Consider the following 13047-nt stretch of genomic DNA (forward strand, 5'->3'; position numbering starts at 1 on the left):
AAAATTAATTCAAGATGGATTAGAGACTTAAATGTTAGACCTAAAACCATAAAACCCTAGAAGAAAACCTAGGTAATACCATTCAGGACATAGGCATGGGCAAGGACTTCATGTCTAAAACACCAAAAGCAATGGCAACAAAAGACAAAATTGACAAATGGGATCCAATTAAACTAAAGAGTTTCTGCACAGCAAAAGAAACTACCATCAGAGTGAACAGGCAACCTACAGAATGGGAGAAAATTTTTGCAATCTACTCATCTGACAAAGGACTAATATCCAGAACCTATAAAGAACTCAATCAAATTTACAAGAAAAAAAAAAAACCAACCCCATCAAAAAGTGGGCAAAGGATATGAACAGTCACTTCTCAAAGGAAGACATTCATACAGCCAACAGTCACATGAAAAAATGCTCATCATCACTCGCCATCAGAGAAATGCAAATCAAAACCACAATGAGATACCATCTGACACCAGCTAGAATGGCAATCATTAAAAAATCAGGGAACAACAGGTGCTGGAGAGGATGTGGAGAAATAGGAACACTTTTACACTATTGGTGGGACTGTAAACTAGTTCAACCATTGTGCAAAACAGTGTGGTGACTCCTCAAGGATCTAGAACTAGAAATACCATTTGACCCAGCCATCCCATTACTGGGTATATACCCAAAGGATTGTAAGTCATGCTGCTATAAAGACACATGCACACATGTTTATTGTGGCACTATTCACAATAGCAAAGACTTGGAATCAACCCAAATGTCCATCAAGATAGACTGGATTAAGAAAACATGGCACATATACACCATGGAATACTATGCAGTGATCAAAAAGGATGAGTTCGTTCCTTTGTAGGGACATGGATGCAGCTGGAAACCATCATTCTCAGCAAACTATCACAAGAACAGAAAACCAAATACCACATGTTCTCACTCATAGGTGGGAATTGAACAATGAGATCACTTGGACACAGTAAGGGGATCATCACACACTGGGTCCTATTGTGGGGAGGGCGGGGGGAGAGGAATAGCATTAGGAGATATACCTAATGTAAATGACGAGTTAATGGATGCAGCACACCAACATGGCACATGTATGCATATGTAACAAACCTGCACGTTGTGCACATGTACCCTAGAACTTAAAGCATAATAAAAAAAAAATAGAAGTTAATACCAAGATCTCTCAAAACTACATGATTACATGGAAATTAAACATTGCTCCTGAATGACTTTTGGGTAAAGAATAAAATTAAGGCAGAAATAAAAAAAAAATTTTTGAAACTAATGGAAATAGAGACGCAACACAGTAGAATCTTTGGGATATACCTAAAGCAGCGTTAAAAGAAAAGTTTATAGTGCCAAATGCCCACAACAAAAAGTTGGAAAGATCTCAAATTAACAACGTAACACCACACCTAGAGGAACTAGATAAACAAGACAAAACCAACACCAAAATAAGCAGAAGAAAAGAAATAACTAAAATCCGAGCAGAACTGAAAGAAATTTAGATGCAAAAATCCATACAAAAGATCAGGGAAACCAAAAATTGTTTTTTTGAAAGAATAAACAAGATAGACCACTAGCTAGATTAGCAAAGAAAAAAAGAGAAGATCCAAATAAGCACAACTGGAAATGACAAAGGTTACAACTGACCCCACAGAAATAAGAAAAACTCCTCAGAGATTATTATGAACACTTCTATGTAAACAACTAGAAAAATCTATATGAAATGGATAATGTCCTGGAAACACATAACCTCCCAAGATTGAACCAGGAAGAAATTGAAACCCTGAACAGACCAATAATGAGTTCCAAAATTGAATCAGTAATAATAATAATAATAAAACTTGCCAACCAAAAAAAAAAAAAACAACCCTGGACCAGATGGATTCACAGCCTAACTCTACCAGATGCACAAAGAAGAGCTGGTACCTTTCCTACTGAAACTATTAAAAAAAAAAAAATCAAAGTAGAGGGACTCCTCCCTAACTTATTCTATGAAGCAAGCATCATTCTGATACCAAAACCTGGCAGAGAGATGATGAAGAAAGAAAACTTCTGGCCAATGTCCCCGATAAATATAGACACAAAAAATCCTCAACAAAATACTAGCAAAACGAATTCAGCAGCACATCAAAAAGTTAATTCACCACAATCAAGTAGGCTTCATTCCTGGGACGCAAGTTTGGCTCGACATATGCAATCAGTAAATGTGATTCACCACATAAACAGAATTGGAAACAAAAACAATATGATCATCTCAATAGACACAGAAAAAGATTCTGATAAAATTCAACATCCCTTCATGTTAAAAACCCTCAACAAAGTAGGCATTGAAGAAACACCTCAAAATAATAAGAGCCATCTATGACAAACCCACAGCCAACATCATACTAAATGGGCAAAAGTTGGAAGCATTTCTCTTGAGAACTGGAACAAGACAAGGACGCCCACTTTCACCACTCCTATTTAATATAGTACTTGAAGTCCTAGCAGAGCAATCAGGCAAGAGAGAGAAATAAAAGGCATCCAAATAGGAAAAGAAGTCGTCAAACTATCTCTTTACTGATGATATGATTCTATGCCTAGAAAACCCTAAAGACTCCACCAGAAGGCTCCTGGAACTGAAAAATGACTTTAGTAAAGTTTCAGGATACAAAATCAATGTACAAAAATCAGTAGCATTTCTGTATACCAATAATGTTCAAGCTGAGAGCCAAATCAAGAACACAATCCCATTTATAATAGCAACGAAAATAAAATACCTAGAAATACAGTAACTAAGGAGATGAAAGATCTGTACAATGAGAATTAGAAAATGCTGCTGAAAGAAATCAGAGATGACACAAACAGAAAAACATTTCATGCTCATGGATAGGAAGAATCAATGTCATTAAAATGGCCATACTGCTCAAAGACATCTACAGATTCAATACTATTCCTATCAAACTACCAACAACATTTTTCACAAATTTAGAAAATCTATTCTAAAATTCATATGGAACCAGAAAAGAGCCCGAATAGCCAAAGCAATGCTAAGCAAAAATAACAAAGCTGGAAGCATCACATTATCTGACTTCAAACTACACTTCAAGGCTACTGTAACCTAAACAGCCTGGTGTTGGTACAAAAACGGACACATAGACCAATGGAACAGAATAGAGGACTCAGAAATAAGGGCACATACCTACAACCATCTGATCTTCAATAATGTTGACAAAAATAAGCAATGGGGAAAAGAATCCCTATTCAATAAATGGTGTTGTGATAGATAACTGGCTAGCCATATGGAGAAGAATGAAACTGGATCCCTACCTATTACCATATACAGAGATTAACTCAAGATGGATTAAAAACTTAAATGTTAGACCTCAAACTATTAAAATCCTAGAAGAAAACCTAGGAAATACCTTTCTTGATGTTGGCTTTGGCAAAAGATTTATGGCCAAGTCCTCAAAAGCAAGTGCAACAAAAACAAAAACTGACAAGTGGGACATAACTCAACTAAAGAGCTTCAGCACAGCAAGACAAACTATCAGCAGAATAAACAGACAACCTACAGACTGGCAGAAAATATTCACAAACTATGCATCCAACAGAGAGGCCTTATATCCAGAATCTATAAGGAACTTAAACAATTCAGCAAGCAAAGAACAAATAACCACATTAAAAAGTGGCCAAAGGACATGAACAGACACTTCTCAAAAGACATACAAATGGCCAAGAAACATGAAAAAAAAAAAAGCTTAACATCACTAATCCTCAGAGAAATGCAAACCAAAACCACAATGAGATACCATCTCACACCAGTAACAATGGCCTTTGTTTAAAAGTCTGAAAACAACAAATGCCAGTGAGGATACGGGGAAAAGGAAACACACACTTCCAGTGGGAATGTAAATGACATGGTTTGGCTCTGTGTTCCCACCCAAATTTCAACTTATAGTTCCCATAATTCCCACATGTTGTGGGAGGGACCCGGTGGAAGATGACTGAATTATGGGGGCAGATCTTTCCCATGCTGTTCTTATGATAGCAAATAAGTCTCACAAGATCTGACGGTATCATAAGGGAGTTTCCCTGCACAAGCTCTCTTTGCCTATCACCATCCATGTAAGATATGACTTGCTCCTCCTCATCTTCTGCCATGATTGTGAGGCCTCCCCAGCCATGTGTAACTGTGAATCCAATTAAACCTCTTTCTTTTGTAAATTGCCCAGTCTCGGGTATGTCTTTATCAGCAGTGTGAAAACAGACTAATAAAGTAAGTTAGTCCAGCCACTGTGGAGAACAATTTGGAGATTTCCTAAGAACCAAGAGTTGAACTACCATTTGATTTAGCAATTCCATTACTGGGTAAATAGTCAAAAGAAAGTAAGCTGTTCTACCAAAAAAATAAGTTTACCAGTATGTTTATTGCAGTGTGGTTCACAAGAGCAATGACATGGATTCACCCCAGGTGCCTATCAACTCTGGATTGAGTAAAGAAAATGTGGTACATATATAACATGGAATACGATGCAGCCATAAAAAAGAAAATCAAGTCCTTTGCAGCAACATGGGATGAAGGTGGAGGCCATTATCCTAAGCAAACTATTGCTGAAACAGAAAACCAAATCTACATGTTCTCACTTATAAGTGGGAATACACATCAAGTACACATGGACATAAAGATGAGAGCAATAGATGCTGGGAAATACAAGAAGTGAGAGGGAGGGACGGAAGCAAGGGCTGAAAAACTATCTATTGGGTACTATGCTCACTCCCTCGGAGATAGATTCATTCACACCAAACCTCAGCATCACACAATATACCTTTGTAACAAAATTGCATATGTACCCCCGAACCTGTAATAAAAGTTGAAGAAAAAAATACCAAAAAAGTGAAGACTTACTGAGAACTAAAAACATCACTGAAAGAAATTAAAGAAGATCTAAATAAACACACGCTCGTAAATTAAAAAGCCTAATATTAAGATACTTGTTATAAGTTTAAGTTTGTTTAATATACCTGCTGTCTCAGCATCCATTTTTTTTTTTAATTTTTTTTTTTTTTAAGATGGAGTCTCGCTCTGTCACCCAGGCTGGAGTGCAGTGGCATGATCTTGGAGCAACCTCCACCTCCTGGATTCACACCATCTCCTGCCTCAGCCTCCCAAGTAGCTGGGACTACAGGCGCCTGCCACTACACCCAGCTAATTTTTTGTATTTTTAGTAGAGATGGGGTTTCACCGTGTTAGCCAGAATGGTTTTGATCCTGACATTGTGGTCCACCCGCCTTGGCCTCCCAAAGTGCTGGGATTACAGGCTTGAGCCACCACGCCCAGCCTCAGCATCCATTTTTAGGGCTGATGTAAGTTATTTGAAACCCAATTGTACTCCATCACCTTTGGCTTTTAAAATTTTTCCTCCCTGTGTGGTTGTTTCCAGTATAGCCTGCTTGTTCCTCATCCTACTGACTCAAAACCCAACACAGCTCACAGCTGCTGGCCACAATAAATCCTAATGGTCAACACCAGAATCACAAAAATAAGTTCCCCATTCAGCAGGTTTTTGTTAACTAGTCAGTCTACAACTCCTGAGAGAAAGCCTAAAGGTTAATGCCTATGGAACTTAATAAAGGTATAGTACAACCAGTCCTCCTCCCACTTTCTCCTCTCCCATCCTCCCTGCCTGCCCCCTTCTGCACTGCATCCCTTGTTGGCTCCAGACGTCCCAACACTTTTCATAGGCACCCCTAACCTCTTTGGGACCTGTGAGTAATAAATTTCTTCTGTTTCACGAACTTTGGTTTCACTTTCTCATTGCGTCTCACCTGACAGACACACTTGAACCTAATTATCCCCCCAGTCAGGGATCTCTTAAAGGGTGGCTATCTTAGCTTATAGTCACTCTCAAGAGAGAGACCTCAAGACCAAATTAGAAAAAAACAAAAACAAACAAACAAAAAAACCATAATAATAGAACTCACAACAATGGTACTACTCCCTGTCCTGTTTGGGGTCAGGTTCCAGCTCATGCTGAGGTCCAAAGGAAGCAGATAGATGAGCAGACAGCTGAAAGAACACTGCGGGGGACAGGGCGGGCATAGGCAGGTGAAAGGTTATTTATTCAGCAGCTCTCTCATCAGCAGCTCACTCACACTAGCTCTCTCACATTGTTCGCCTTGTCTCGGCTGCTTAGTCCAGTGGCTCCCACACACAGCTGCATGTCTGTCTCTCCCTTCAGGGTCAGCAGCTTAACTCTTTCTCTGTCTCTCTGTCTCTCTCTCTCTCTCTCTCTCTCTGGGTACAAGTGAGCCAAGCTGTGTCCTGGCTCCCTCCTGTCCATCTGCAAAGACGGACAGCTCTGGCTCCGTCTCTCCTTCTCTGGGCACAAGCACACCTGTACAATGTCAGCAGGTCAGTAATACCTTTTACAGACAATAGTGGCTTAGAGCCAAATGATAAGCCTTCTTATGTTATGGCTACATGGCTGTGATAACAAGTGGAGCTATACGCCTGTGCTGGAAACTCACTGAGTCACTCTGGATGTTTACCTCAGCCTATCCATGACCAAGGCACAGCCATGTTCTTTACACTCCCCAAATTGATCTGAAAATTTAATACAATCCCTATCAAAATCTCAAGTGTCTTTTTTTGTGTGTAAATTGACAAGCTGATTCTAAAATCCATATGGAAAATCAATGTACACAGAATAGCCAAAACAATTTTGAAAAAAAGAACATTGGAGTACTCACACCCTAAGATTTACAACCTTACTACAAAACTACAATAATGGAGAAAGTGTGGTACTGGTGTACGGACAGTCATATATATCAACTGAACAGAATTCAGTCTAGAAATAACCCTTATATTTAGGTCAATTGATTTTCAACAAGAGTGCCAAGAAAACATAATGGAATGATAGTCTTTTCAACAAATGGTGGTGGGACAACTGAGAATCTGCCCTGCAAAAGGAAGGTGGACCCCTATATCACACCATATGTAAAAAGTAACTCAAAATGAATCAAAGACCTAAATATAAGAGCTAAAAGTATAAAACTCTTAGAAGAAAACATGCATGATCTTCATGACCTTGGATTAGACAATGGCTTCATAGACATGAAACCAAAAGCACCAGCAAAAGTAGGGAAAAAAATAAGTTGGACTTCTCCAAAACTTAAAAGTTTTGTGCCTGTAAGGATGCAATTAAGACAGTGAAAAGATGACTCACAAAGTGGAACAAACTATTGGTTAATTATGTATCTTATAAGAAGAAACTTATATCCAAGGCCAGCCATGGTGGTTCACACCTGTAATCCTGACACTTTGGGAGGATGAGGTAGGAAGATCACTTGAGGCCAGGAATTCAAGACCAGCCTGGGCAACATAGCAAGACCCCCATCTCTACAATTTTTTTTTTAATAGCTGGGTGTGGTGGTGCATACCTGTAGCCCAGCCACTTGAGAGGTTGAGGTGGGTGGATTGCTTGAGCCCAGGGGTTTAAGGCTGCAGTGACCTGTGATTGTGCTACTGCACATCAGCCTCAGCAACGGAGCATGACACAGTCTCTAAAATATCAGCCTGTGCAGACAGAGCAGCCCCAGGAGTCTGAGCTCCTGCCTCATAGGCTGTAAAGAACTTTTCACTTTCTGTCCTCAGTTTGAGCCTTTGCCAGATTTCAAAACAGCAGGCCAACATTGCACTGTAGTTCCTATAGGGGGGTTTGTGAAAGGAGGGAGTGGGACATGGTCTCAATTCATAATTATGCCATTTAAATGACCAAAGTTAGGGAGTCAGCTGTGAGAGGAGACTGGCATTGTGGAAAGAACACAGGCTTTGAAGCCAGATAGCTATAGGTTCAAATCCAAATATCTAGGCCTCGGTCTTGTCCTCTCTAAAATGCCTACCTCACTGGGGAATCACAATATCTTGATAGAGATAACATTAACAAATGATTTTTTCCCTTCTGCTGTTCTCATCATTTCCTTCTGCTAGGGCTAGTGTCAGGAGCAGGGGAGCAACTGTCCCTAGCTGTCTGCCAGACCAGACCAAGGACCCTCTGCAGCTGGGCAGCTGGAAGTGGATCCAGTGCAGAAGCATGTAAATCTGATTCCACTTAACCAATACATGACTCAGCTCAACTCTAGCAAAGAGACGTTTAAAACTGCAAAAGAAACAAGACAGTATTGACTCTTCAGCAATTCCACTGTTACTAAGCCCAGGCCACTTGGCTTCACCCTACACACTGAGTGTGCCTTCCAAGGAAGACAGACTCACATACCACAGGCAGCCACAGGAATAAAAAGCTGGCGTGGGACAGAAAATTCTCCACACCACAGCCAGAGTGACTGTTTTGATACTTTTGTCAGCTCATGCTGCTCCTCTGCTCAAAACCAGCCTTTCTGGCCCACTCACATTGAAATGCAAGTCCTCGCCATGGCCTGTAAGGCCCACATGACATGGCTTCTGTGTGCTGCTCAGCCCTGCCTCAGGCCCTTTCTGTCCCTTCATGATGCCTGGCCACACTGCCCTGAAGGAGAAAAGTCTCATCCAGTCTCGTGATGGCAGACTCAAAATTTCTAGATATGATATTACCAGATAGAATTCAACATTTTATTAAAACAACAATTTACGGCCGGGCGCGGTGGCTCAAGCCTGTAATCCCAGCACTTTGGGAGGCCGAGGTGGGCGGATCACAAGGTCAGGAGATCGAGACCATCCTGGCTAACACCGTGAAACCCTGTCTCTACTAAAAAAATACAAAAACTAGCCGGGCATGGTGGCGGGTGTCTGTAGTCCCAGCTACTTGGGAGGCTGAGGCAAGAGAATGATGTAAACCCAGGGGGCGGAGCTTGCAGTGAGCTGAGATCACGTCACTGCATTCCAGCCTGGGGCACAGAGCAAGACTCCGTCTCAAAAAAAAAAAACAAACAAAACAATTTACTTCAAGTTGGGATTATCTCAAAATGTAGCTAAGGTTCAATAGAAAATCTATGAGTATATTGGACCAACAGATGTGGGATAAAACATTAGTAACTTGTTTCAAAAGCATATGTTTAACATATATCTTTAAAAAGTTATTGCGCTTTAATTTTACTTCAACAGCTAAAACTATATTTAATGACAAAACCCTAGAGACTTTGCTATTTAAATCAAAAACAAAACGAGGATGCCTGCTATCACCATTACCGCTTGCCAGTGTTCAGGAAGTTAAGCAGTAATGCACTCCTGGCAATGCATTAGGACACGAAACAGAAAGGAGAGGCAAAAAAGTGTCATCAAGATCAACAGTTTGTTATCATTCTTTGCAGATGATGGTCATTTATCTGTTCATTAAACCACCAAATATACCCTTGAGCCACCTCTATGTCTCACACCGCTCCAGGACTCAGAATGCCAAACTCCCTGCCCTTGTGAGCTGACATGGCAGGGGGAAGAAAATAAATAAAAAGCAAGCTAACAATGAAGAATATGCCCTGAAGAAAAATAAACCAACTGACAGAGTGACAGAGCAGACAGGGCCATTCTGGAGCAGGTGGACAGCCTACCTCAAGAGGGGATGTTTGACCAAAAGGCACAAAAGAGCAAGCCGTGGAGCCAGTGGGCAGTATTCCAGGTGGGGGAACAGTGAGGATCAAAGCCCTGAGACCAGCAGATCGGCACGCAGGAGGACTAACAGGGCAGTGTGGCCAGGCGTTGTGAGGGGACAGAAAGGGCCTGAGGCAGGACTGAGCAGCACGCAGGAGCCACATCACATGGGCCTTACAGGCCATGACGAGGACTTGTATTTCAATGTGAGCGGGTCAGAAAGGCTGGTTTTGAGCAGAGGAGCAGAATGAGCTGACAAAAATCTCAAAAAAGTCACTCTGGCTGTTGTGTGGATAATTTTCTATTAGGACTAAGAGTGGCAACTGGGGTCCAGTAAGGAGTATATTTTAAGAACCCAGTGAGTGACAAGAATTGGGAGACAGTAACAGCATGGGGTTGTGGATTTTTAATATAAAACCAACAGACTTGAGGATGCGTGGGATGTGGGATGTGAGAGAAACAAAAGAGTCAAGGACAATGTTTCGCCTTTTGGCCTGAGGAACAGGTAGTGATCATTGCAGTCAGAGAACCATGGTGGAGGAGGCCGTAGGGTCAGGAGGTCTGTGCACCTTATCATGCCAAATGGGCACATGATGTTAAAATAAAATGTTTTGAGTAATCAGAACATAGATAATTGTGTTCCAGGATGGATCATACAGAGCCACACCCATATCTGATTTAGATGTTGAAATTTGAGAATTTTGAGATGATGAGACTTAGATGAGATTTTTCAACTTAATGAGACCTTGGGGAACCTTGGGATGGGATGAATGTATTTTGTATGTGGGATAGTTGCAAATCTTTAGGAGTCAGAGGGCAAATTATTGTAGGTAGAATAATGATTTCCAAAGATGGCCATGTCCTAATCCTTGGAAACAGTATGTTAGCACAGGCGAATTAAGGTTACAGATGGAAATATGGTTGCTAATCACCTGACCTTAAGATGGGAATATTATCCTGGATTATCCCACGGTTATCCCTTGGTTGCAATGTAATTCCAATGCCCTTAAATGTGAAGGAGGGAGGCAACATCTCTGTCAGTGTCAGAGAGTTGTGATGTAAGAAAGACTCCACTGGCCTTTGCTGGCTTTGAAGATGGAAAGAGGCCACCAGTCAAAGGAAGTAAGCAGCTTACAAGCTGGAAAAGTCGAGAAAACAGATTATCCTCTTAAACTTCCAGAAAGGAAAACAGCTATACCGACACCTTGATTTTAGCCCAGTAAAACCCACTTTGAACTTCTGACCTTCAGAATTGTAAGATAATAGGCTTTTGTCTTCAAGCCACTAGTTGGTACTACTTTGTTACAGCAGCATTAGGAAACTAATACAATGTTGGATTACACTGATTGATTTTAAAATATTGAACTATGCTTGCATCCCTGAAATAAACCTCACTTAGTCATGGTATATAATTCTTTTATATGTTGAATTGTGTTTGCTAATATTTTGTTAAGCATTTTTGCATCTATATTTGTGAGCAATATTGGTCTGTAGTTTACATTTTTGTACTATCATTGTGTGGTTTGGTAGCAGTTTAATGTTGACTTCATAAAATGGGCTAAGAAGCGTTCCCTTCTCTTCTATTTTCTGGAAAAGAATTATAAACTTAGTATAGAATTCTTCAAGTGTTTGGTAGAATTATCCAGTTAAACCATTGGGAGGTGCACATTTCTTTTACAGTATTTGTAAACTAAAAATTTATCTAAATTGTTACAGGACAGTTTAAGTGATCTATTTCATATTTAGTGAGTTTGGTTAGTTTGTACTTTTCAAGGAATTGGTCCACTTCATCTAAGTTGTTGAATTTTTGTGTATCAAGTTGTATGTAGTACTCCTTTATCATCCTTTTGATGTCTTCAAGATCTGTAATGATATCCCATTTCACTCCTGATAACTTCTGATTTATCTTATTTCTTTTCTTTATTTATCAGTCTTACTAGAAGTTTGTCAATATTATTGACCTTTTCAACAAATCCATTTTGGTTTCATTGATTCTTTTCTATTATTTTTTGTTTTCAATTCCATTTATGTCTACCCTTACTTTTATTATTCCCTTCCTTTTCCTTGCTTTGAGCTTATTTCAGTCTAGGTTCTCAAGGTAAGAGCTTACATTATTGATTTGAGATGTTCCTCTCTTCTTATGTACATGTTTAGTGCCATCAATTTCCTTCTCAGCACTACCTTGGTTGTGCCTCACATTTTGATATGTTGTATTTTCAATGCTACTCAGTTCAATTTCTTTAATTGCCCTTGACATTTCTTCTTTGTGTATTATTTTTTATTTTTATTTTTTAATTTTTTAATTATACTTTAAGTTCTAGGGTACATGTGCACAATGTGCAGGTTTGTTACATATGTATATGTGTGCCATGTTGGTGTGCTGTACCCATTAACTCGTCATTTACATTAGGTATATCTCCTAATGCTATCCCTCCCCCTGTCCCCTCCCCAAAATAGGCCCCGGTGTGTGATGTTCCCCTTCCTGTGTCCAAGTGATCTCATTGTTCAATTCCCACCTATGAGTGAGAACATGTGGTATTTGGTTTTCTGTTCTTGTGAGAGTTTGCTGAGAATGATGGTTTCCAGCTGCATCCATGTCCCTACAAAGGACACAAACTCATCCTTTTTTAGAGCTGCATAGTATTCCATGGTGTATATGTGCCATGTTTTCTGAATCCAGTCTGCCACTGATGGACATGTGGATTGATTCCAAGTCTCTGCTATTGTGAATAGTGCTGCAATAAACATATATGTGGATGTGTCTTTATAGCAGCATGATTTAAAATCCTTTGGGTATTTCCCCAGTAATGGGATGGCTGGGTCAAATGGTATTTTTAGTTCTAGATCCTTGAGGAATCACCACACTGTTTTCTACAATGGTTGAACTAGTTTACAGTCCCACCAATAGTGTAAAAGTGTTCCTATTTCTCCACATCCTCTCCAGCACCTGTTCTTTCCTGATTTTTTAATGATTGCCATTCTAGCTGGTGTCAGATGGTATCTCATTGTGGTTTTGATTTGCATTTCTCTGATGGCGAGTGATGATGAGCATTTTTTCATGTGTCTGTTGGCTGTATGAATGTCTTCTTTTGAGAAGTGTCTGTTCATATCCTTTGCCCACTTTTTGATGGAGTTGTTTTTTTCTTGTAAATTTGTTTGAGTTCTTTGTAAGTTCTGGATATTAGCCCTTTGTCAGATGAGTAGATTGCAAAAATTTTCTCCCATTGTGTAGGTTGCCCATTCACTCTGATGATAGTTTCTTTTGCTGTGCAGAAACTCTTTAGTTTAATTAGATCTGTTTAGTTTAATTAGACAAAATTTGTCAATTTTGTCTTTTGTTGCCATTGCTTTTGGTGTTTTAGACATGAAGTCCTTGCCCATGCCTATGTCCTGAATGGTATTACCTAGGTTTTCTTCTAGGGTTTTTATGGTTTTAGGTCTAACATTTAAGTCTCTAATCCATCTTGAAT

Source organism: Theropithecus gelada, chromosome 18 (assembly GCF_003255815.1).
Source record: "Theropithecus gelada isolate Dixy chromosome 18, Tgel_1.0, whole genome shotgun sequence".
NCBI classification, from domain to species: Eukaryota; Metazoa; Chordata; class Mammalia; order Primates; family Cercopithecidae; genus Theropithecus; species Theropithecus gelada.